Source organism: Hetaerina americana, unplaced genomic scaffold, assembly GCF_022747635.1.
Source record: "Hetaerina americana unplaced genomic scaffold, ioHetAmer1.1.p SCAF_2, whole genome shotgun sequence".
NCBI classification, from domain to species: Eukaryota; Metazoa; Arthropoda; class Insecta; order Odonata; family Calopterygidae; genus Hetaerina; species Hetaerina americana.
In genome coordinates, this window is record NW_027286763.1 from 82,816,386 (window position 1) to 82,843,965 (window position 27,580).

General features: G+C 39.8%; 1 protein-coding gene across 6 annotated transcripts in view; it reads left to right on the forward strand.

Moving 5' to 3' along the window:
* The window catches only part of Wdr62 (WD repeat domain 62), a 446,434-nt gene that overhangs the window by 73,072 nt on the left and 345,782 nt on the right, over positions 1–27,580 (forward strand). For all 6 annotated transcript variants that reach the window (XM_071585661.1, XM_071585668.1, XM_071585662.1 and 3 more), the window contains exon 2: positions 18,001–18,036. The gene's annotated coding sequence lies outside the window, so the exon portion shown is untranslated. The remainder of the gene's footprint in view (positions 1–18,000; positions 18,037–27,580) is intronic.

Consider the following 27,580-nt stretch of genomic DNA (forward strand, 5'->3'; position numbering starts at 1 on the left):
CCTCCACGTCAAAGTTTTAACGGGTCTTTTCTTAATTTTAATCCTTACTCAACGTCCCTGTCATCAATTCCTTCCTTCTTGCGCAAGCTTCTTTGCCTAACGCATTTCTTCTCCTTACGTCCCTTCTACCTTGACCATTCTGGTCCAAAACCCTTCCGAGATATGTAAACTGTCCCTGCTGCACTAGTTTTTGCCATCCTATTTTTATGTTTAGCTTAGCCTTTTTCTTTCTAGAAAATCGCATAACCTTTGTTTTATTAATAATGATTCTCATCCCATACCTGTCGCACTGAATTTCCGATTCGCTCAGCAATGCTTGCAACCCCTTGGCTGACTGACGAACTAGAGTTTGGTTATCAGCAAACCTAACTAATTTTATTAATACCCCGCTGACTCTCATTCCTATTTCCAGTTCTTCCCATGCCTCTTTAATCAAATTCTCAACATATACGTTGAACGGTACCGGTGGTAATGGACAACCCTGCCTTACACTGAACGCTGTCCATCCGGACTCTCCTTCCCCCACTCGCACCTGAGTAGTCTGAGACATTGCAGGTTGCGGATTAGCCTCCTGTCCCTCCAATCTATCCCTATTTTCTGCGATATACTCTTTGGTTTTTCCCAATTCATTCAAATGTGTGATTTCCTAATGCTGGCAAACTGTTTTCAAGCCAGCTCTGAGGGTGAGGTTCGGTCGAAATGCAAATTTAGTAGTCCATCATGCTCGTGCCCGGGCTCATTTTAATTTGCCTCGTCGAATAGGCCTCTTGCTGTAAATCGGTGATAACGTAATTTTTGGTGTTGTCTCTGGTTGTGTTATGAGGATTTTTCGCTGAGAGAAAAGGGATTAAGATAGCTTAATAAGGGAAATCACTAAGGTCCTGGTCAAGGTTTGACCTTGAAGGAGTACCGTTTTATCTTTCCTCGGAACTTACAAATGCATTTCGCGCCAAACCTCCTTTAATGTAACTATAGAAAATAATGCATTTAATGGTCATTGCTCTTTGTCTGCTCAACTGTGGAAAATATTCAGAGCCGAAGCCGAAATGCACTTTTTAAATGCAGTATTGGATCTTACAAGGCGGCAAATCTGGCGAACGAAGCCTTATTTGTGCGAGTTCGCGGAAATTATTCTCTCCAGCACTCGGCCGTTATTTTCTGTCGTTCCATACGACTCATTTCTCGAACCTCAAGAATATCAGCCTTGACCGTAGGGTGCATGCAAATGTTGATTAATGGTTGCTGAAGAACGAATAAGACCACGTCAGATTTCGTCGGGTGCATTTTTTAAGTAGCTTAACTGTAAATAATTAGCGAAAAATTTGTTTATTCATTTTTGCAACGGTTCACCTTGTTATGGAATACGGAAGTAATTGTTTCTCTGCTATGCGTAGTAAATAATACGATTTCACATTTCTACCGAGTAAACGCAGTTTACATTTTTATTTAATGTTAAAGATCCCATTAAATTTTATTTATCAAGGTGGGAAATTTATTTCCGACCCCATGTTTCATTTCTTTCTTGTATAGGATTTCATACAATTTCTGACACTAATGTTTTAGTTCTCACTGGATCGGGGAGTCTGCTTTTCATGAAATCATAGGAATTTTATGTAAAATGATCACGTTACATTTACGTACCACCTCTTCTTTATCCGCAAAATGGTTGTTATTCCAAAATCAGCGGAATTAACACTATTAAGGCAAGGAAAGTCTGATATTCGAATCGGGGATGAAGATATAAAGTACGAACAGGTGTCGAAAGGATGATGGAGTTCAACTTTTCCCTATTGTACTCTAAAAAATGAATGTTCTCTTGAGGGAGAAGAGAAATAATAATGAGTCAGTGACTCTAATTTCGCTAGCTGTTGGAATTGGTTTGTTCTCTCTTTGTAATGAGTGTGACAAGGATTGTGTAAAGTAAATCAGAATTGATAATCTCTTCTATGATGTAGTGTTTGTAGTTATGCATGTTATACATTGCCTTTTGGTTCCATAATGCGATGTCGACTCCACTGTGGAAATAGCAAAATCAAATCGTTACTGGTAGTGTGCGATATAATAAAACTTTCAACGCCACAGAACCGAAAAAAAATTCTGAGAGCCTATCGTAATGAAATGTGACGTGAATCATTTTTATAGAGTTCGCAAAAAGTCAAAACACAGACTACGTAGGAATAAGAGCGGCTATGAGGAGGGTAGTACCCTTATGGCTGCGGCAATGATGGAGGATGAATTAAAAAGAAAGGTTAAAGGGAACGGAGAAGGAATAGAGTGCCAAAGGTTTCGTTGGAAGTGGGAATGGATGGAGTCATTCCAAGGTAATATACGACGGTGTTTATGGCGGAGAGGAGTCTCACTCTTAGAGAGGAGAGTCTGGCTCTTAGACATGCATGAGGGAGAAATGGCATCGTGAAAAGCCTGGAAGTCCTTAAAAATGTTCGTTCTTCACATTAAATTGCGCTGTCCCGGAATGGCAACATCGCGAATTTCCTCCTTTCCCCGTGACACTTTGCTCACTTTTGAATGTGTTAATATTTTTATGGTTTTATATGTATATTTTTACAATCAATTTTGAGCAATGCCTAAAACCTCCAAAATGTCTATTCCCCACCCTATCCCGCACCCACTTACCGGACAATCTCTCCTTTCCTCTGCCGTTTGGAACTACTCTTACCATCTCGTTATTTTTGCCTTATCCAAATTTCCTTCGGCTTTAATACGAGTATTTCCCTCATACCATCCACGAGATCGTCTTATGTAATGCTTGTTCTTTCCATCCAAGTTTTATGCTCCAAACCCCTCGCACTGCTGTTTATACTACCTACCATTCGAAGGGAAATACGAGTGTTATAATCGTTAGTTTTTGTAAAGAAATGGCTTCTCTGATGGTAGTTTATTGCGGCACCGATATTTAGGGGCCGTTTTCTCAATCGTCACTCCCAACCTCTACATAATTGGAGGCGCATAGCCCTTCAGAATTGGTATTTATTCTTCAGCGATGGAAACGTAATGGATTGACAGGGTGGCGAATGTATAAGTCTTCGAAGAGTGGGTGAAGACAACCCTATGGAGGACATTTACAAGAGAAGAGGCGAACTAATTGGACATCGTGAGGCATGACACTTCGCTGAAGGCCGTAAATGAAAGAACAATAGAAGGGAAGAGTAGAAAGGATCACAATGGATGAATTGCGCGAATTAGGTAATGGAAAATGTCAGTGGAAGGAACTGCAGATAGATTGAAGATATTGGTGGTTTAGATTACGGAACTGTCTCGAAACAATCCTTGGATTGATAGATATCTCGCAGTAATGATTTTTATCCTTGTTGTTGGACCCTTCGTCCCTTTCAACATAAGTTCTTTGTAGGGAATTTTGTGTTTAGCGACACCAAGAACATACTTACGGGGAATAGAGTGCATGGGACAATACGGCCTACAAATTACGTGAATTGTGAGAGTGGGGTTTTTGGGCGACGGTTTACCATTAGAATACGGGCCGAGGCGTGTGTCAAGGCAGGAGTCGCCAGACTGGTCGCCGTGAGACGAACGGAGGAAGACGTGAGAGTGTGCTGTGTGACGGTCCTAAAATACCTTTTTGTGTGAGAAACAAGGGTTTGGGGAGGAACTAGGGTTGAATTATAGGGCGGCTTGAGCGACTGCCGAGCCAGCTGCCTCGCGTGCAGTCTCATTAGGAGCTGCATCTACCATATGGCAGTATTTATCATGAGCGCGCCACGCAGCCGTCGGAGGCGACCCGTACTCCGACCCAACGCCAGGCCGCCTCCATGTTGGGGGTGGAACCATCACGAGGCTGTTCCAGAATGTTATATGCTAAGCACTTCGTATCATCGCGACAGAAGTTTGCGATTGGAATGACGTCTTCTTCATAATAGGTGCTTTGCAGTCGTAATTATGAATTATTCGCACATTTAACTTCTTCGTAGAATCATTTCTTGTTGTCTGCCCGGCCCAGCTGTGGGAGTCTCTTAGGAGAGTCCGCTAAATCTCAAATTACGTATGAATTTTTGACGGAGGGTATCCCTAATAGACTCCCAAAGCTTGGGGATAACTATGAGTAACGAAGGGTAGTGGCTTATACTTCCAGGAGGTTTAAAAACTAACCTGCAGCCTTTTTTCAGAGTGGTTTTCATCCGTAAATATATATTCACTAATCATCTACGCTGGAAAATATAAGAAGAGAGGAGGATTGAGGTTAATAGAAAGGCATATGCGACTTTTATAGACTTATGGAAAGCCTTAGATAAAAGTTGAGTGGGGACTGTTATTTCAAAAGTTGACGGAAATGGGTATTGATTGGAAAGTTAGAAGAATGGTGTTTATTTAATTCGAGACACAAAAGACCTAAATTGATATCGAAGGATGTAACAAAGAAGCAGTTAGGAGAAGTGGTATAAGACAAGGCCTTCCCCTTTCACCTTACATTTTGAATGTACTTATACAATACAATCATACCAGTGAAAGAAAATACCAAATGCGTTAAAGAAAACGAAGGAAATATTCTTGGTGCCCGCTTTGTAGGTGATATAGCAATAATCGCAGACAATGAAGAAGACCTGAATAGGATGCTCAAAATACTGCCCAAAAATCTTGGAAGGTTTTAAATTAAGGACTAACAAGAAGACGAGAACAATGGTAATAGGAAAGAGAAAAGAAAGTAACATAAAAATAGACTAAACAATCTTTGAGCAGGTTGAATATGTTTCCTACCTGAGGGGCATTATTAATAACGAATACAAATACAAGGCAGATATTAAAAGAAGAGTAGCTTTAGCGAAACAAGATTTTTAATGCAAAAAGAACATACTAATTAATAATCATAGGAACATTGGCACTCGGAAAAAGATTGCCAAAACGTTCCTTCCGTGTGTATCATTAAATAGATGTGAAATATCCATCCATCGGGAATGCGGAAAGAATCGAGTTTGAGGCATCGGAAATGTGAATCTAAAGGAAATTGATGAAATTAAACTGGATTGAGAGAAAAAGTAATGGGAAATATTTGTATGAAGTGAATGAAAGTAGATTAATTAAAAAAGTAATGTGGCAAAGGAGGGTAAAACTGATTGGACTCATGTTAAGGAATAATCAAATACTATTCACCCATATTCGAAAGTAAAGTGGTAGGAAAGAAACCAAGAAGACGTCTTCACAGCTGCATTCTTCAAAAACATTGAGTAAGAGATCAACTTGGCATCGTATGCCAAATGGAAAGAAAGAGCAATGAAAAGAGACGTGGCTATTACGACAAGGTATAGCATTTAAAAGATGATTATGAGAAAACCTAGTCATTCGCTTCTTGATGATGCTTTTTATTGTTGAGTACTTGTAATCAGAGTAGTTAAGGCAATTGTCCGCGGTGCTCATATACCTAGTTGTAGGCTGCAGCAGTGAGAGATAAATGAGTATGGTCATCACAGCCACCGTAGCGAATAATCTTGGGCAATCGGATGACGAATTAGCCTTCTATGTTATCGCATTTCTTCGTGAGCGCTGCCTCGGTACCCCAAGCCAAAGATCAGTAATTTGAGACAGTGGACGTCTTTTCACGTGCATGGAAACGTTACTCAAAATGGGACTGGTACATCTGTAGCCGTTTGCTAGGTATTTCTTTCTCTCCATCGTTATTTTTGTGTCTTACCATTAATTTGCCCTTCAGCACAACTATATCGATCACATTACGTACATAAGTGGAGTTAATAACATAAAAAGTTGTCCTGCTTCTCAACGTTCGACCTTAATTTTTTTATGATTATCCGCTGTTCCAAAGCCACTCTGTTTTTTAACTTCCGTGTTATTAGAAGTTGTTCAATTAATTAAAATTATATTATATATATATATATATATATATGTATATTTCTATATACACACACAAACACATTCAAACACGAAATCCCGCCAAACGGCGAACAAATACTCATTTATATAGAAACAGATATATGGAAAAGGGATAGGAACACACATAAAGGTCGAACACACACACACACACATACTTCCCAGTTTCACCATCTTTCACTCACTTTCTCAAAGATATCTCCGGTTACCCATCCATCCGAAACACGGGAGGGGTGTGTATTTGTGCACGTTACCTATCTGATTTGAAGATTTTCCTGCGTTTGCATCTCTTTTTAAGAAGCGCAAAGAGAATTTACACTCCCACGGCCATCAGATTAATGCGTTTTGATTGTTTTTGTAAATCAATTGTAATTGTAGATCGTCCGTACTGAATGATTCTATTGTCTCGAGGTCAGGGACGCTATTTTTTTCGAACGTGCAAAGTTATGTTTTTTTTGAGATTGTCGAATACATCGCGAGACGAGGCTGCTGCCTTCTCCTGAGGTGGTGTATTGTTTTCTATTAATCAATCATTTTCTCTTTTCGGATGGTTGATTATTTTCCTTTCATTGCCATGTAGCTTTAGTATTGACCGTATGTATTAAGGTGTTTACATCAAGGCAATAGTTATTCTCCATTTGAACCGTACGACTGTGTAGTCTCCAAAATTACTCCAAAGTTTCGGAGACCGCAAAGAGTTAATTAGAGGTTGCATAGGTACGTAGTCGCTTTCCTTTTCATCGTTCTTGTCCATTGATTTATACGAGTATGAATAATGTACAAAAATATAAAATACTGCATGAAATGTGAATAATGTTCAAACAAATTAAACTTTAACAATTTTTATTTAAAATTACAAAATGCCTTGTTTCAGGAAAATGCATTTTGTATACCTACATATTTAAATTATCGATGAATATGAAATTAGACTTCTAAAAGCTTCGCAAAAATTCGGTTCCTTTGGTTCATCTATGGAATTAGAGCTGTTTCTCCATTGATTTAACCTTTTGGTGACTCGGCTGTAATTGCTCCCAGTTATACATACATGACAACAATGTCAACAAATATAGAATATATATATATGATAGAATGCCAAATAAACAAGATGGCGTGTTTCACAAGTGGCATTTACTGTATACTATTATCTCTTTTAACTCCGTTCGCTTTGCTTGGTTATACTCACTTCACTGGCTTTCATCCATCTCACCGCGAACTATAAATTTAATTTACTTTGTAAAATTCACAGCACGAAACCAAATGTCTCCTGGGGTTCTGTACTTTTTATACAGAATTTCAGTTGATGATAAGTTCTCCTTTGATTTTGAAAGAGTTTTCCAAAATAAAGAGGATATTTGAGACTTGAATAGTAACTACTTCCAACATCATATCCCGAGACTATATTGTGTATCGTATCATAAGTAACCGAAGTTAAATTTTAGAGCACACAAACCTGTAAAAATATAAATGTTTTTTTTCCCCTCCTATTCCATAATTTTGCTTGATTCTTAAGAGCCGTTTTGAAAGAGTTTGGCCCTCATTCCTACGAGTCGTTTTCCGCGAGCTATATTCGTCTGAGGGATGAACGTAGATTCATGGGACTGAATGAATTACAGCTAATGGCACTGTCTTACCCTCGGAGCTTGGTGTGGTGGGGAAATCTTCGCCGGACAGCTTTTGGATCCGGACCTCCGGGGAGGATGGAACTTGGCATACCGTTCCGCCAGTCACCGCTAGTGTTCAGCACTGTGACGGTGAATATGCCGGAATGCTGTCTGGAATATCATATGAGCGCTTTTTTTCCGGAAAATGTTTCCATGCGTATTTTTTGCGATCGGGATATGGATATATTTGCTCCAAAAATGAGAGCGAATTCTATCGTCGTGCTCCACAATTGCCACAAAAAATGTCTTCGGTCATACTTATTAGTAACTACTACTTTTGTTTAATGCCACTTACCATGTATCTGAATTATTAATCGTAAGAGCGATATAATAGGGAAAGTATTAATGGACATAACTTGGTATGGCTAATCTCAGGTATTTAAAAGGAAGTGCATTGTCTTCGTTATTTTAAAGAAGAATGGCACTTTTTTTATACAATATTGATTTTATTTATTAAAAAGAATCTATAATATGATTCTTTATGTTTATGGACAAATATCCCTAGTGAGTTTTCAGGTATTTCTGAAAAGACCTTCCTATTTGGTGTTTTTTTACACCCTTGAAATTCCATGTGTGAACAAGATTCTTAATAGGTCGTCAACCGTTTAAGTTAAGGTTTGAATGGACACAGACTCTACCCTACTATATGTATTTGACTCGCCTAATAAGACAACTTGAAATCCCACATTACAATAAACCGTTCTTCAATTCCGGATGCATCCTTTTCTTACCCTTCTCTCGCTTGCCTAACGTCCTCCCATCTAACAAGCTTGATCATCCTCAAACCAAAAATGATTTTATTTATTTATTTATTTTAGAATTACGTTGCAATTAGGCGATTTTCCTGGTATCAACGGTAAAGTTTGGTCAAGGATAACTCTTACAACGAAAATTGCATACATACACGCACTAGAAAAACAGGTAAGAGACAAAATATTCTTACATACAATGACACTTCCACATCACATACAAAATGCCGTCCACATCACATACAAACAATATTTTAATAACTACAATGAAGTTTATTACCCAGTGGCTGCTTTACATTTATACTTAAAACTTCTGAAATTGGATGGAATTGGAAAAAATGGAATTGGAAGAAAATGGAATTTATGCCTTCCACTCCGAATTTCACTCCTAACTCCAGTCCCTCCCTTACCATTTGTACCATTTTCTTGACATATAACTTGAAAAGTACTCGTACTCCTACATGCATTGGTCGCTTGGATCATGCCTATAAAATTCGGGAAATAGATGCCAGAACTAGCCGACTCAAGGTCTCCTTCTTCCCACGGACAATACGGGATAGCAACTGCAGGGTTATAGACAGCAAAAATTCCACTTGCCACCCTCAGCGTCTAAAAAATAATTAGTTGTATTTAAATGCATGCTCTTCCACTAACCTTATGTGTTTTGCTATAATAACCCATTCTTTCCGAATGACCTCATTCGTGTTCTGTTCATCTGTTTTTAAGTTTCCCTTTCAATCCCTTGTCCCTCTCCGCGGGGGGAAATTCCTGCTACCTGCAACGTTGGGTCGCATTCCCTGCCTTTTACAGACTCTTTGGGGGTAGAGTGTTTCGTGGTGCATTTTCATGTGGTGTTTCAATTTCTTGCTTGTTTTGTCCTGGCTTCCGTGTTGTAGGATGGCTTTCGTGCTGCATCATGGGGTGCAGTTTTTTAGTTGTTTTGCGGTATATGTGTTTGCATGAGTATTAGATGAAGGGATTTTTGCATGAGTGTGTGCGCTGCTGTGGGTGTAATTTTCCGTGTTGTTTTTTTGCATGTGGTATTTTTCCTTTTTACGGTTGGTGACCTAACACCCCCCGCCACACGCCCTTGCGGCGGCTTGCGGGGTATTATGTAAATGTAGATGAAAAGCACGGATGAAAATGAATATCCTTATACTAAAGGCTTTCTGGCTCTACTTAGTAGAAAAGTCTGTGAACAGAATTCTGCGGGAAGTTAAAAAGTCATTTAAAATGCATATGGATATCCTTGTTTTTCTCTTCTTCCTGACACGGCCCATCCCAACTCCTTATTCGCTACACTCACCTGAGCAGTTTCCCTCATGCACAGGTTGCGGATGTCTTCTTGCCCTCCAATCTACTCCTAAATGTAATGCATTCATTAATTCTACCCAATTAACTTTATCAAATGCCTTCTCGAAATCTATAAAACAAACAAATACGTCCAGATTGTATTCTATGTTCTTCTCTATTAGTGACCTCATTACTGCATTTGCATCACGTGTACCTCTCCCCTTCTTGAACACAAACTGATAATCCCCTAAGCAATCATTTGCCGTGCTCTCTCCATCCTCCTATTGAAGATCATGAAAACCGCTGCAGCTGCGTGCGAAATAAAAAATATTCAATAGTCTTTAACTAAGGTTGCAGTTCCCTTAAATGGATGGGAACTATTACTGATCTGACGACATCTTCCGGTCAAGTTCCTTCCTCATTGATGCTACAATAAAAAAAATAATGAACGTCCATTAAAAATTCTTCTCTCAACTTTTTCCTGAACCCTTAAGTAGTTCTGCGGGAATATTTTCTATACCCAGGGTCTTATGTAATTTCAATGGAATAATAATGAATAAATATAATTACGATTTTGATAATTTTCTTGGCTTTATGATTTTGATTGGGTTTTAATGGAAAAAAAATGTCAAGACATGGCTATATATTTCGTAATATCAGTGATTGTTTTTTACCCGCGGGACATTGGTTTTGAAAAAGAAACGCGAAAATGTGTCAAAGCAATTTTCTTCATTTGTCATCCGTCATTAATTTTTTATATACGAGGGTCATCCGGAAAGTAGTACCCGTTCGTGAAATAAAGACACAAAAGTAAATATTAACAAACATAAAAAATTTTATTTGAAAGAGGATACTTTAAACTACTTCTCAACATAATCTCCAAGCAAATTAAGGCATTTGTCATAACGTGTGACAAGTTTCTGTATTCCTGCTGCATAGTCCTTCGCCGCCAGCTCATTGAGATACGCGAGGGACCCATCTTGCACAAATTTTTGCATAATGCAGATGGTGTTTAACAATTTCATGAACAATTGTTCGAGAAACATTGGGAAAATGCTCACAGATGTCATCAATTGTGACGCGCCGATCGTTCCTCACGAATTCGTCAACTGAGCTCACCAGTTGGTCTGTAATGACAGACGGTCTCCCCGAACGCTCATCGTCGTGTGTGTTCCCCCTCCCCATGTTGAAGTTGCGACACCACCGCCGAACAGACGACTCGTCCATTACATTGTCTCCATACACCTCCTTTAATTGGCGATGAATATCACATGGGCGAACGTTTCTTGCATTGAGGAATTTAATCACTGCCCTCACTTCACAACTGGCGGCGTTCTCAATTTTTTTAAACATTGTAAACAATCACAGAAACAACACAGGCAATGCTAGCGTCACGCAACTTGGCTCAGAGAAGGCAGACAAGCCACTGAAGCTATCTGACCTCGTCCAGCGGCTACTCGCGTCGTCAGCACTTCATGCGGCACGAACGGGTACTACTTTCCGGATGACCCTCGTAATTGAAGTCTTGACAAAAAAACGGTCGATAAAAGAGTTTCAAGAAGTGTAGCTCCTTTTAAATTTACAGCGAAAGATTCTTCCTTATTACGGTGCCAAGAAAGGGAGACGGCTGACGTGGTTTACATTAAGTTAGAAAAAGAAGGCGCCTTTTCGTGATTGAGAAAGATAAAGAGCCCGAAATGGGAACATCAATGCAATAGTATCTCCAAAGAGATAAATACTACCTTGATCTAAAATTTCCCGGAATTTATTCAGAAAATTAAAAATACAAGTTTATTCATCTAAATCTATATTGTCCCCTTCAAAGTAATCCCCATCGACTGCAACACACTTATGCCAGCGCTTGATCCAATCCTCGAAACATTTTTTTATATTCGGTTTTCGGTATTTTAGTACGTCTCCCTGCCTGCGCCAAGGTCGTGGGTGTTTACGTGTGTCGTGGTCTAATCCCGACAAAGGAAAAAAATTGATGCCAATAAGCCTGGTATTTGATAGTTTCCAAAAGTCAAAATCAAGAGAAATACGTCAGCAGTCTTGTAACCCATGATCGTGGATTTCTTCTTTTTAGGTAAAATGTTCCAGTAGATCACAAAAAAATGAACAAAAATGTTACATAAACATTTGAGTGCACTTATGCCCCTGATTCATGGATAAGATTCTCATTGAGAAATACGAGATAACCATTTTCAGTTGGGGCATTTGTGTGTGTGTAGCGAGCGTAAACAATTGCGCTCGTTATGGTAATCTTGAGTTACTGATGAAATGTTTGATAGCGCTTTAAAATTCCTTAGTTTATTTTCGGGTTATTAACACTGACACAGATGATACATAGGAAAAAGACTTAACGTAATAGCAGTGCACTTAATCATAGTACACCAAGATAGCATGGACAAAAAGAAACACCAAAAAGAAAACTCACGCGTACTCCGTGTTTTTGGTGGGGCTGCCACCTTTCTCAAGGGAGAGAAGGAACTCAATAGCTAGTGCTATCTTGGTGTGCAGTATTATTCACATCCGTGAGACTCCCACACAAGTTTTATACATGTAGGTATATATATGTATATATATACATACACACATACACACACACATATATATATATATATTTATTTATATATTTATATATGTGTATATATAATCTATATCTTCCGACGAAGACGGAGCAGAATTCCGTCTAAATGATAAAGAAATAACGCGGGAGTGATCTTTTTGCGTGTTTCTATATTGTTTCTTGCTGTCCAATTTATTATATATATATATATATATATATATATATATATATATATATATACCCACACACAAACATTCAAACACTAAAACCCGCCACGTGGCGGACAGGTCGAGGAAATATTTTTGCACTTGTGATCTGCTCGATTCCGCCATCCCCAGCTGTCCTGTGTTCCCCTTTTATGTGTGTTCCTATCCCTTTTCCTTATATTTAATATGTATATATATACATATATATATATTATATATTTTTTGCAGGTTCCCCTTACCTTTCCCCATCCATTTGAAAAACCCCAACCCCCTCATTCCTTACTCTTTCCTTCTGGTGCTGCACCCCCCTGCCACACACCTTTTTGGTGGCTTGTAGGGTATCGATGTAGATGTAGATATCTATTTCCATGTGAATGAATAAATACATATATTTGTTAAAATACATATATGCACATATGTATATGTTTATATGTGTTTATATATATATATATATATGTATTTATTTATTTATTAATTTAATTAACACTTAGAAGGACAATCACATTTCAGAAAGTTTAAGCTTTTGACCTGCCTTTGGGCCTTCTGCGGGTCAGACTGTCTGAGTATATATGCACACTCACGCCCTAAGGTGTAATTATCCGTTTAAGTGGATATTGCCCTTAAGATGCGCATAAATAAACTGAGATAATCACTTTGAATCACGTCTAAAAAGTTAATTTTCTGAGAAGAAGTATTTACGGGACCGGTAACTGTCGCACACACGTAATTCTACTTGCAGATTCGTCGTCTGGAAGTTTCGTAAGTTCATCAGACAGTTAAGTTCAAATGCCAACGCGGTTGAACCTTTCTCATAGAGATTAATTCGATTTTCTGCGAACGTACGTAGTCCGAAACTTGAACTGTGAACCTGTCATGAGTGGATAACGGTGCGAATAAGATTTTGTATGGTTCCGATGGAAAAAAGAAGAAATTCGAAAGAAATCAAAGGCTCATCGTATGCACGCGAGGAATGTATCGTGCATGTTGAAGTTGCCTTCTCACACGAAGGCAATTTCCCTAAGTACGTATCCGAAAAAGGGGGTAGAATTCCGGGTATAATTTTTCTCTTTGTGGCAATCAAATGATGAGCTTCATCGATGTATGCTTGTTTTTTAACCTTGCCTTTTTATTATCATTATTTTTTTATACCTCTCTCGCCCGTGGAGAATATGGCGTCGCCCAGTGTTGTTATGCGCTTCGCCCGGATGGAGGGAATGGAGACGCATATCTCGTGGTCTCGTCGTGAACTTAAGTTTCCATTGTGCCGTGGGATGAGTGTCGTGTATTTGTCCTCGCTGCGAGTCTCCCTCTTGTCGAGAGCGGTAGCCGGAGAGGAGGGTGGTTGTGCCCGCGAGGAGGACGGGGAGGAGGGCGGTGAGGACGGGAGGAAGAGATCGCGAGGCGTCTATGCGTGCTCGGGGAGCCTTCGACAGGGGGGGTGGGGGTGGTTCTAAATAAAGAGGGTGGGGGGAGGAGGAGAGGATATGCCCGTCTTGTGGGAAAGGGGGGTGATCTTCCTGTGCAGCAAGCTCCGCCGCTTCCTACCGCGATAAGGTCACGATCCGCGTCCAAACCCGTCGATACGTGCCGTGCCTCGAGATATCGTCCGAACCCTTTGGCCTCGGATCTCGTCTTCTTCTTAAATGTGCGCGTGGGTTTCTTTTAATCTCTTGATAAGTTTTCAAAGGTTTTTTTTCGGTTAACTGATCTACCCAATTCAATCTTCCCTGTTATTTAATATTCGACGGATACCTGTGCGTTAATCAGAAATCATTAATAAAAGATTAAAGAATCATTGATATTTTACCTCTTGGGTCGAACAATTTATAATCCATTCATGACTAAATGAAACAAATGCAACGCAAATTGATTGCTTAGAATAACTCAGAATTTAGGCTTTAATTCACTATAAATCGATTTCACGTACGCAAACCCGTGAATGGGTAATTTCATGGAATGAATGCGTGACACACAAACAAGGCAAGCCTTTACAAAAGTCATATTTAACGATTTGCACTCTGTTTTAAATACCCTGATCATAATCTTTTTAACATTTATCGACAGTCTCCCATGATAACTTTTACGGTCCGGCGTAGCACAAGCTATAGACATGATCGGAAATTTCGCTGGCTTGTTAATGACTCCCGTTTTGGCTTCGATGTTTTTAGAACCTGTCGTCATTATCGCGTGGTAGTGGTCACTTAAAATACCATTTTTAGTAGTGACTGTTATCTCCGTAATTACTTTGCACGTACCTTAAGTTTTTTTTAGTAGTTATTGCGATTTGGCTGACTCGAATCATAACCCTAATTGAATTGATTTTATAGATGTGTCCAGTTGCGCTAATTGATTTTACATTTTTTACGTCTTCCTCAACGGGAATTATCTACATCCCTTTGAATCATGTCACTTTAAAATGTGTGGTTGTTGGGCAGATAAACCGTTGTTTTTTTTTACTCGGGCACAAAAATGTTTATTAAGGATATTAATTTTTACCGCCATTTCATGATTTCTCATCTCATTGCGCTGTCGCCTGTTAAGCAAAAGATCAATTGTAAGAACCCCGTATTGTCTTTTCATAGAAAGCTTTATTCCTTTGTAAAGTTTTCGTTGCGATACGACCACTGACGTCGTGAAATGATAAAAATCCTGATTTTCAGCAACTCTTTCTAAAATAATAAGCCTGTCTTGTTTCTGTAAGACGGACGCTTCTTGTTGGAGCGAATTTGTTTGAGATACCTTATGGGAACATTGGCGTCCTGACGCATCATGGGACTTTAGCCGGAAGAGTCTTGAGAAAAGCGTTATAGGAGTGGATGGAAATAAATTGAGGATGCTGTTTTTGCTAGCAGTGAAAAGAATATAGCCCACGTGCTCTGTAATAGGCTCATTTCGCTTTAAGTGGTTAACGACATTGTGTTCACTTATTCTTTATCTCTCCACCTTTTTTTGCCTGCAGAAAATTGTTATTTTGCAGACTTATTTTCCTATCTCTTTTTTTTAAATGTATTTCAACCTGACACCAATACCCGCGTCGTGGTTATTATAGAATATATTTGTCAAAAAATGTTATTATTAATATTCGTAGTGGTGAGACAAAATGCTGATTTAGTAGAAGGAAGTTATCATTCAAAGCAATTTGTTTATGTTCATCCTCAGGATTTTGATTACTCTAGCGTTAATTGATTGTTATGCCACTTCCGATGAGGTTATTTCTGAACGTATTTTAGTTTTCGAGAAAGAAGACCAACTAAACTGTTTGCATTAACCTCACATTTATGAGCAAGAGACAAGGAAATCGGAACATTTTTGAGTATTTTTTTCCAAATTTTCAAAATTATGGCTAACATGTAGTCAAACCCGTAGCTTTCTTGTTGCGTGCGCAAATGGAATTAAATCTCTTGAACAAACGTATCTTTCGTGTGAATCTTTCGATTGGTATGGTTGTGAAAAATCTTCTCAGTAACTGCCGAAACCTCTTTATCGACCTTTTCTTTGCCGAAGTGAGGCCTCAGTTGTGAATTAATTCAACCTACTCTTCGATTGTGGTTATTATTTCCTGTGGGGTTAAGGCTAAGATTGTTAATGGTCAATGTTAATTGACCTTCCGTCTGTTTACGAAAGGAATGCCTGGGAACAAACGTTTGGTTTTGTATTGCCATATATAGAAAATGTAGATATTGAGCTCCAGTGTGCATTAATGGAAAATTAATTGCGTATACTCTTCGGGAGCCATTGAAGTTTCTGAAAGTGAATAGCTACATTGTGAAAATATTTGAATAAGGGTGAAAATTCGAGTTTCATTGAACACCTGCTTGACCCAAAGTCGTATTTCGGCGCGCTGTAATATTCTTCCACGTTTGCCCGGGGGAGGCCACGTGATTGTAAGGGAACCTTGAAAGAGGAGGTACTAACTGGAACGGAAGTCTCCTCTGGGTCAAGGGATAGGGTTTTTTCAAAATCTAGATTTGATCTCTTTTAATGATAACTCCGTTCCTTAGGCTCACCTGGTAGTTTCTCTTTCCTTTGCCCGCTAGAATCTGCATTCCGTGTCTTAAGATTATCAATTACCTAGCTGAGGGGGTAGGAGATTGTCGTAATCGTAAAATATTCTTTCTCGTAATAAGCTTTGAAGAATCGTATGAATGTTCATAGCAGCTAAAGTAAACTCCAGAGGTGGAGTTGTATCTAGTTTTCGAATATAGCAGTGGAGGCGCTATATCGATGCTCGTTTGTTGGGGCACAGGTTAACTTTGTGTTGCTTCATATTTATGGGAACTCAATTGTTGTATTGTGATGTCATAAGGTAAGATGTTACATCGGGACATATTTTAACTTGCCTTTTTCTGAATTAATAATATTCAATTTAGATTTTTCCACATAAATTGTCTTGTGATATTATAAGTTTTTTGTTTGAATTTCTTCTCTGACTGCATTACCGTAATGGAATGACGATGGCTTTCCTTTGGATGTATTTTTAGCTAAATTTGACACTTAATGCAGTTCAAATATTAATATTTCCAATGTTAGAAATCAGGGTACGGTAAATTATTTTCCAAGGGTAGGTTACTGACTTGATAACATTGGTATGTGAGTTGAAATGACCCTTCTGATCACCATCGACTTGCAGACAAAAGGTCACCAACGTATCACTTTCAAATTTAATTCGAACCCAATTTTAAATTCAGCATAAAATGACTCATTTTTTATGTCTTGCTCGTTCAAATAATTTTAATGTCATACCTACTACATCGTAAAGTATTCTATCTTTCTTCGAAATAGCAATTACTGTAGTCGCAATAACTTTTATCTCAAATAGGTACTGGAAATGTGCTTTGCATAATGTAAACAGGACATTACTAAGGCTAAAGTCAATCGCTTGAGCTGATACCCTTTGTCTTATGAATGTAGTCTTCCGTTGCCAACAAAGACCAAAGTTTAATAGCCATTATGAAGGGCACCGTTGGCACCGATAATGGTTAAGTCAGTTTTTCGCAGCGCAGACGCCATTGCCGAACGTTTCAATTACAATTGAGTAATAAAATTCATTATTCAGCTAATTTATTTTAAATGTTTATTAAGTTTACATAATCGTAAGACGAAAGATTATTTCTCTATGGCATGATGTTTGTGGAGAACACCGGAGTTGGACATGTGTGTCTGTATGAAATTGTCGGCACATTTGACTAAAATTGGAATTGATACAGTCAGAGTTATTTTTAGTCATATGGCCTTAGTTTTTTTCTGCTGTGAAAAATCTCTGTGTTAATATAATTTCTGAATGTAAAAGGGCGCATTTCCATGAAATTATTTTCTGATGCAGATTGCTGTTATATGTTGATGACCTATTATAATTTACAGTTACGAATCTAATTGCTGAGGTATAATGTGTGCTATCTTTCTCGATTTTCCTATCACGCTTAAGGGTCAAGTTTCCGAATTTTCAGAGATTTTCAACTTTCTGCCATTTTCAATTATTCCAGCTGGAATTGAAATGGCGCCTCTTGATTACCTCAAGCACTTCAGCAAAGCACCGGTCGATCGGAAGTAATTGTTCCATTCGTTAATATCAAAGGATTGTTAACCCTTAGATTACTTGCTGTAATATACTGTCTAATTAACTTTGTGTGTAACGTAATTGACCATTTAATTTTCTTTAATTTCAGGAAGTCCAGTACCCCAACGGAAATTGGAATCAAGAAGTAAGTGGCGTATATTTACGTATTAATGCGAGGATAGTTATTAGTTAATACTTGTAATGTGCTAGATAATTATTCGTAGGTACACGCACGGCTTGAAAGATACCCCCTGTGCACATACAGGTTGGAAATTATAATGCATTTACGACCGTCCGCGCCTGTCTTCAAAAGTCTATCACTCTTGGAAACGCAATTCCTGCGTGATAGAATGTTATTATAAAAAGGAAATATTTACTGCACAGGATTCGACTTGAATATTTGAATATGCAACACGCGCTTCTTCGGGTTTAAGAGAAACTCAGTGCAGTTCGCGGACTCTTTTCATCAATTAAAATTTTCAACGACACTCAACATAAAATACGAGTATAGTTGCATTGTTAGGCTATGCCTGAAATGTTCCTCTTTCATAAAGGTAGATTCAGAGGAATTTTCTGGCAATCCACGTTGCTGTTGTAGGTGAATTTTTAATGTCTTGGAATAGATTTTTCGCGCGATGATAGGTGCCTATCCTAGCGTCATCATTTGGTAGGCGGTCGTAGTCTCGTGGGAGGTCGCTGAGAAGACAAGCCTATGAAGAAATAGACGCGCAGTAGAAAAATAAGCCGTTACATAAGGTATCTTAAAAGGGAAAATACGGTTGGATAATGGGCTTAACAGTCATGCTCTCACGGAGCACACCCTTTGGTGTATGTAATTTAGCCTGCCGTTCGTGACCAGCTTCAAATGTTGCAGTCACAGGCTCCTTTTAAATCCGTGAACAATAAAATTAAACTCCTTAGTCACAGCTTTGAACCGTGCGTATGTCCACATCGTTGGGAGCCCTCCGCTCAGACTTGAAACTTTGCGTGTCGTTGAAAATTTTAATGAACCCAATGGAGAGGAGAAATTATGTCAAGGGGGTGATTTCAGCGCTCCCTGTACTTCACGCATGCTTTTTAGAAATCGCACATCCTCTATGCCAAAAATGTCATACGAACATGGCCGATTCCTACGGTGGAAATATTTTTTGTTCGCCGATATGCTGAACCACGGCGGTCCATGTGGAGATATCCTTAGGCTCACTTCGTCCTCCACACTCGGCTAGTCTTGAGCCTAAAATCGCGATAAGCATTCTTTTGCGAATAAGTTTCCCGCCGATCCGGGACTGTCTTTTTCCCGAGTGTTGCCCCAAATAAAAACAACAGAACGTTCCACCTTAGTGAGAATGTTCTTCCTCGCTGCTCTTTATTCGCCAATCTACTCGTCACTATTCATATAATATCATCGCCCAGCCTGTTTCAGTAGTATTTGTTCTTATTCACATGGTAATGTATTATACTCGCTTCAGAGACTTGTTCATAACGAGCTCTTCAAAGAAGGTCGTCAAATGCATTGTACACTTGTATATATGAATTGAAGAGGGCCTATTATAAGGTTGGATGTCCGGTTGTGTTTTGTTGATAGAGATAAGGGAGTTGTCGCTGTACTATTGGTAGCTTGTATCCATCAAAAAACCTACCTTACCGCTAATATAGAATTTCGTATGTGGTGACTCATGTGGTGACTTACGAACAAATTGAATGAGTAGTAGGAGTATTTTGGGGAGGCGACCGACAGCCGAAGTCATTTGCGCCATAGGGGATGGACAGGAAAGGATGAAGGGTGGAGAGAAACCCGGCGTCGGCATTAGCCTACTCTTTACGAAAGGCTCCAAGGGGTCCGTAAAGCTTAACGTCCCATCCGACGGACGGCGTGCTCACTCAAAGTGCCCATCACAAAACACCTAAAGTAGGGATCGAGATACCTCTGAAAAATATTCAACACCGGATTTGAACCCGGGCCCTCTGGGTGGGAAGCCAGTACGTTAGACCCCGCACCATCTCGATCCCCACAAATTGAATGAGCATGTAGTCTCTAGTTGATCTATTTTGTTTTCTTTGGACCCATTAAATGATCTAACAGACTGTAACTGCGCTAGTGAATAGATAAGACAGCTTAGTGCGGGTTGATTGATTTCTCTAGTTTGTTCGCCCTACCCTTGTCGATTAGAGGGGAAATAAGTGCAGGAGAAGGGGTACGTTTGTGGGGTAGTGGGACATTAGACGTCATGCACAGTGGCTGATTTTGGTTCTGATGACTCCACTAATTTAGATCCCTATCGAGAGAGTGTATTTATTATTCGCATAAGTATATGCAAACAAGCTCGGGAGAGGAAACCGACCTCCCTCACTTCTGACCTTTATTCATTGATTCCCTTCCGTCCCTTCATTCCTTCCCATTCCAACTTCTATTCGCGGATGTCTCCCCTCTGAATTAGAATCAACTCTCCTCTTATCCGAAATGGAGTGGATTGACATGCGAAATAGCTTATTAAATGTCGGCTGCTTTATCCTGAATGCACTATAAAAAATATTGGTTGATTTTGGAAAAAAAGGCGTTGTTCCGGGGTTCTCTATGACTAAATCCGCGATAAGTTATTTTTTTTAATCCAGGCTTTTTCTTCGAAGCTACTCGAGTTAGCTCGGTTACGATAAATGACAAACTAACGTTACTGTGTATAACTTACAGGATCAGGCTTCACTTTGTGGAAGACTTACTCGTATATATTCATCAAACGAAAGAGAGAACGGACTAAACCTAATGAAGTTTGTGAAAAAGTACGTTCGTTCTGCCTTTCATTTGATTGGCTAACGTTAGTAATCGTTGAAACTCTGTAATTTTTCCACCCATCCAATCCAGTTTTGTCATTGCGTTTTTGATGAGTGCATGAATCTTAGTATTTGTTTATCTCCGGGATAAAACTACGTGTGTTTTATCGAAAACAATTACATTAGCATTTATCCTTATTCACTAAAGATCGTTTCATTTTTTATGAATTGAATACGGAGGATTTGGTGAGATGAATTTGGTTTCAATGTTGGAACATTTATTGAATTCCTGGATTCGTTTCATCTCTCGGCATTACCATTTTCGTTGCTGTCTTCCACATCTGCGAGCTAACTGTTATTTACCTGTGCGACCGAATGAACTTCGGTGGATCAACCTTTGCTATATCTTATTACATCGTTATTTCATTCAGTTAAAACGGTGACTTCCTCGATTAATATACCAATGATACAGTTGCAGATAGCGTCTTCGCCCACTTACTTTTACGTGAATGATTTGCTCTATCATGATATAACTTTTGATTAAAGCCCAATGTAGGAACAAGGATCTTTTCATTATTCTTTCCGCTAGTGTTAGATGGCCCGACCGTCCTTGGGGATCCCGGTGAGCCACCGAAGCTTACAGACACCCATGCCTGAGGTTGGATAGTCACCACTCTCATGACTAACCCGGCCGGCTTGACCCATTACGTAGTCGTATTCATTTATTCTTTTAGTCCTACCGTGTTGAAATGTGTATGGAGAAAATGAAAACCGTCAAGATTAGCTTTGTCGGAGCAGGTTCATATCCTTATTTACTTGGAAGACGAATGAATTTTAATATTATATTTCTTTTGAACTCCGGGAAATGTAGTCATGTGCATAGACCGTTTTCTTTCGATGACTTATTAAAGAGAGATTGGTTTTGGGAGGGACGTAACGCCTGGATAATTTTATACGGAAAATAAATTCGCCACAGATATGAGGGACTTCAATAAGCAGCGTTAATTGAAAAAAAATCTGTTAAATATTATTGAAGAAATGTCATTATGCTTCCAATAGCACATGATTTTTGAAGATTTTGTTTTCTTCAGAATTCGGTCCGTCCATCTGTTCCCTTCCGCCTACGCCAGTGATATAACTTGGGAAAACCTCTGGTGACCTAAAGAGTCACATCAGAGTGGGCGGTAACCTATCGGCATTTCATTTTTAGTTTTATGAATAATTGGTTGATTATAGGTCAATTTTGATACCGAAAATATTTTTTTATGTCTATCGACCGTATTATTGAAAAAAATGAGATTATTTGTCATGTTCATTGTTTTCCATCTGGCTACTTGACCTCGAATGTTCACTAAAAGATTTCCCCTGTCCAACGATATTTCGGGTCGAATTTTTCATCCTCCAACTTCACGTAGGAGCACAAAATACCATAGACATATATATCAACATGCAACTACTTATTTTTTCCCTGTCAGTTTTAGTCCTCACGCCCGAAGAGGCTACGTACGGGTTTTGCAAGGTAGTTAATGTATTAAATAACATGTAACATGTTAATCCGATTCGCTTGGAAATGAATACCTTTAAAATGAAGGAAAAAATGAATAGCGATTCTAGGCATTCGTGTTGGTGAACGTTTACTACTGTTAAAAAAAAATCACAGAAGTCAAACCCGAAGGTTACGTTTTATAAGCGAGGGTAAGAGCTCACTCATCATATACCAAGTCCCATAGTCGCGTGCAAATTCATACTTCACGGTCGGGAAGCCAGTTCATTTCCACAGTGTTCATCTACCGAATGCGGTTTACACGGGAGATCTCGAACGAGAACATTGACAACAGGAAAAGTTGAGGTTTGGTATATTTAGACCCGGGACTCCTGTCTTTAGGCTTACGCATTTGTGTTTACAGAATTGAGTATTAAATGATGTGATATACTGCAAGGCCATATGATTTTTTTTCAAGGATAATTCGGGGCCTGCAGTGTAATTTATGCGAGAGATAACAGAAGAGCTTTCTAAGGGAGTTTTTATTTTCGCCGCATATCCCTTCCGCATGTTCAATCCCTGACCCACATGCCCGTCGGCCTACGTATATTTTAGCAAATAAGCTGAATCTCGTTGCGAGCGCGGAGTGCAAAAGAAGTGGGGGGTTTTCTCTCCGTGCTTTCCCGTGATCACTGGCCGGAACGATGTGAAATGAAGGGTGGAATTGAAGATTTTTAAAAGTCCTATCTCGTGGGGGAGAGTGTTTTTTTTCGGCTGGGGTAATTACCAGTAACACTCGAGAATTAGAAATAAGGCGGTGCAGGAGGTTGCGCAAACGCGTTTGTTAACCGTAATGCAGGTCACGCCATTACATTTGTCGGTAGCTCTCTGGAAACGGGTGTTTTTTTCCACGATTGTTTTTTTTTGATCTCCTAAAAAATTATCCCGAGCCAAATTTGTCCCGTTCTCTAGTGCTTTGCGCTTTTTTGAGGAAAGTCGAAAACGTTTTAATTCGAATTATTGAACTTTCACAGGATGAGGTGCATTATTTTTGTCGTGACCGGCCGTCTCGAAATAACTTCCCGCAGTGGGCACGCGAAAAAAGAAAACTTTTTGTTCGGTGTCGTACCTGCAGCGGTTTCCGTGTGAATCAAACATGGTGGGTGGGGGGGGGGGGGAGGGTAATTCCAGATGCGGATTCTCAGAAGTGGATTGCATGCCTCCCCGCTGAGTCCGAGCACCTTGACCGGACTAAATGAATGCATACTTTTTCTATGGTGGAATTAATACTTTTTAGCTTTCATCAGTGGTGACCACCCCTTTTACTTGCATTCCATCTGGCAGGAGCATTTTCCGGAGTTGGAAGTGATCGATCAGTGTATCGTTTAATATTTATGATTTTCCTCGATAATTTCTTCATTTAATAGATAATTTATATACGTGTAACTTATGGAAGAATTTCAGTCTAGTTGATAAAGCTTTAGGCTACTGACCGAAGGACCCGGTTTGAAATGTGGTAGAAAGTGGCCCATTCAATTTTTCCTGCATTCTATTTGGGTGACACGTCTTCCTGAGAAACCCCTGGCGGCACAGAGAAACTGTCCTTCCCTATTTCATAATAAGGATTTCACGGGCCTCTTGTGAGGTTAGCTCTACCCTCACCTATCGAATCAACCTTCGAGTTGATTGATTGCTATTGGAAAGTTGATGGTTTCCGGCGTGAATAATGGAACATGATATTATTTATTTTGAATAAAACTTCGTGCTTAGTTAATTCCAAAATTTCTTATGCTTTTACATGGTTTCTTATATATTTTTGCATGGTTTCGACGATTAACGTCATCAGCTCTGAAGATGGCGTTTATGGTCGAAACCATGGTCGTATAGAAGTATAAGAAATTTTGGAATACACAAAGTACGAAGTTTTATTCAAAATGAATTGAATGATATTGTTTCTTGCTAATTCTTTCAATGGCGCGAAAGCGAATTTTCGGACATTTTGATCAGTAATGACTTCAGGTTTAATATTTTTCCTTCGTGGTATCTTAGATAAAACTGCGTACTGTAGTTATTTTTTACGATTACACTCTCATCCCATTTTCTAATGGAATATCCTCTCGACTTCTTGTTTACTTGAACTGCTAAAAAGAAAGCTTATGTTTTTGGAATCCAGAAGTGTTCTGCGACTTGCAGCTATCGTATCCGTTCACCCGATACGGCGCAAGTCGCGATCGCTCTGCGTCTTGAGCGGCTATTTCCGTTTTGTTGGATAGTTTGTTAGCTTCTAATGCTCTCACGGAAAAAATCGATTGAGGAAGTATTTCCGACGATTTTATTGCCTAAGGAGAAAACTTATGCGATGTTATGTTAGGAAAACGAAGTAAAATATTGAATAAAGAGCATTTCTTTCGCCAGGATTTTAGGCGCCCGACAGCCCTTATCGCGTGATGGAATTCCTAGCCACAGCAATCGTTTAGGTACTTAGTTTAATATGCTAATGTAAACCTCACCTTCCACTGACAATAAAATGAATGTGAAATTCACATACCACTGTAAGGAGACCAATTCCTTTTCCTTTGTCGTCCTTATGGTGTCCCAGTAAGACCTAGTGCCCGAAATATCACACCTCTTGGGTAAAGCCAGGGGTAACAAGAGGAATCACCTGGAGTATACCCCTGGAGTAAACCGCAAGTTCTCGCGTTGGCAGCCGAAGTCTTGACCCACTAGGTCGTCACGCTGTGTGCTAAGCATCACCTTTGGAAAAATTGCAGTCAATAGGTACATTATTAATCATTAGTTATTAATTATTAGTCTCTATCATTTACAGGTATTATTAAATGTGATATTTTTGTTATGTTGTACATCGGTAGGTTCGTAATTAATTGTGTATTGTGGTACTTATTTCCATTTATGTGTAATTCCTGTGAGTCCATCTTTGAAGAAAAACTTTGGTGAGAACCTTTACCTTATTTTTTGCTGTCTACTCAAGGTAACAACAGTGAGCAGCTATATAAACCTAATTATTTCTTAGTGTGAGGGTAATCTGCGTGAGGCAAACCGTAGTCGCGTGACACAAAGATTCCCTAGAATATTCCTCGAATAGGTGTCGTTGTGGTTGGGCGAAACGATTACGATCGTGGGATCGAGATGGTGCGGTGGCTATAGTATTGGCTTCCCACCCAGACGGCCCAGGTTCGAATCCCGGCGGCGTCGAATATTTTTCTGTGGTGGAATCCCTACTTGAGCGATCTCTACTTGCGAGGAGCGATTGGTGGGATCTCTACTTGAGGTGCTTTCTGAGTGAGTTCGCCGTCCGTCGGATGGGACGTTAAGCTGCGGACCCCTTGGCGTATTTCGTTAAGAGTGTGCTAATACCATCCATCACTAATGGCGCAGATGACCTTAGCTGTCGGTCGCCTCCCCTTAATATTACTACTACTACGATGGTGATCGTGGCGCGCGTATGGGGCGAAACGGCCCACATTAGGGAATCACCATTTAGGCGGATGGGCGAAATGGGAGGAAGGGTGAGTGCTGCGAAGGTCGGTCCACTGCGCTCGCAATCAAGCCCCTCGTCCTCCTTAACTTGGAGCGAGTGCCACAAGTGGAAAATTGTCGGAATGCTCATTCGCGCGGAGTGACGGTGGAAGCGCGCGGAACGGGTGACGTGCGGGCAGGCAGGCATTCGGGTTTCCAGCGGCAAGAGGGGTAGTGGGGATTCGTACTCGAAGAGTCACGGGCCAGTGTGGTGTCGATCCCTCGGCCCTACTTCGAGTGCCTGCGTGGTAAAAACCGTCGACTGTCGTTCGTTCAAAACTCCTCTTCTTTCCCCTCTACCCCCGCATGCAAGCACGGGACCTACCACCGTAGCCATCACCCCAGAGGTCGGTTTTGATAGGGACAGGGTCGAGACCGTCTCGCGCCGTGGTCACCCGTGCGTGAAATCACGCGTTCAAGGAAGAAGAGTTCCCTCCCCGAATGCCGCATGAGATTCCCACTTCTAAGCGTGGTTCCCGGGGAGTTGTGACGTGTGCGTTTAGTCGAGGTGGATCAGCCAGATTAGAACCAGGGCTCTGCTGGGGTGCCTCCGTATGATGATAGTTAGCCCTATCAATCTGTATTCACGCTTCCAGTGCTGAAATGGCCAGTTGGTTGGCCATTAGGGGAAGGCATATGGTCAATATTATGCCTTCAGCATATTAACAGATTATATATGTATGTCCTCAGGGTATGTGTCGATCATTATATTAGGATGGAGGTTAATCCCTTGCATTAATATTTTCAATTCCGAGTGTACATCGTGAGGTATGACGTAGATTGGTGTTGTGGCATCCTCTCAAATTGTCAAGTCCTCGATCATACTCTTTTTTCCCTTACCTCAAAACTACAGTATGTTTCTAAAGCGCAACTTCATTATTTGGTTCCAGCCTTAATCTCATATCTTCTGTGTGTCTATGTTGCGAGAGTACATGTGTCCCACGGAGGGTCTGTGTTGGTTCCTTGCATCTTTCTTCTCCCCATCCAACCCCTTCCCAAAAGATTATCAGAGTAACAAAGGCGAGAGAGACTGCCAAAGTACATCGGCACTGCTAAATTGACTCTGAGGTGTTTACCCCATTATCTCAGTTATTGTAGCCCTTGTCCTGAGGTCCTTGAGGTCCCGAATTCTGATCCCGGATGCGTGTTACTTTTTCCGTGTAACATTACTTGCCCTTTGGGCTAGTCCGAATATGTGCTTGTTTTCCCTTAACCCTTATGTCCTTGTTTTCCGTTATCATGTCTCAGACTGCACGTGCGAATGTCGGATGGATAGTCGGGATTGGCAGTGTTAGGTAGAGGGGTGGGCATTCATAAAATCATACAGGTTTATGGATGATCAAGCTTTAATTCCAGTCAACCAAGGGGTTACAATCATTGCTGAACATAATTAAAGCTGTGTAAGGGGTATTGAATGAGAATAATTTAAACAAATGAAGGTTATGAGATTTTCGACAAAGAGGAAGGCTAAGTTAAAATTTTCAATATAAAATTAATTGCGATGATTACGTAAAGTAAGTTAATAATTAACGTATTTTGGTACATTATACCCCAAAAACAGGAATTTCTTTCTAAACCATGTGCACTACACCCCGCAAGCCGCCGGAAGGGTGTGTGTGTGTCTGGGGGTCGTTCGGGTACCAGCCATTCATTCAGAAATATTATTTCATTCATGCAATTGAATATATATTTGTTCACAAGCAAAAACTACCATGCACATACATGTCTATATGCAAAATGTAATAATAGTTATGTACGACATTTTCTTTATTTGAGTATTTAGGTTACCTTAATTTTTTCGGCATCTTTTATCCAATTTTATTATGATTGCGTATCGTGCAAGGAAAGAACGAGTACATCCAATCCGAATCCAATTAATTAAATTGGGGCTATAATAATT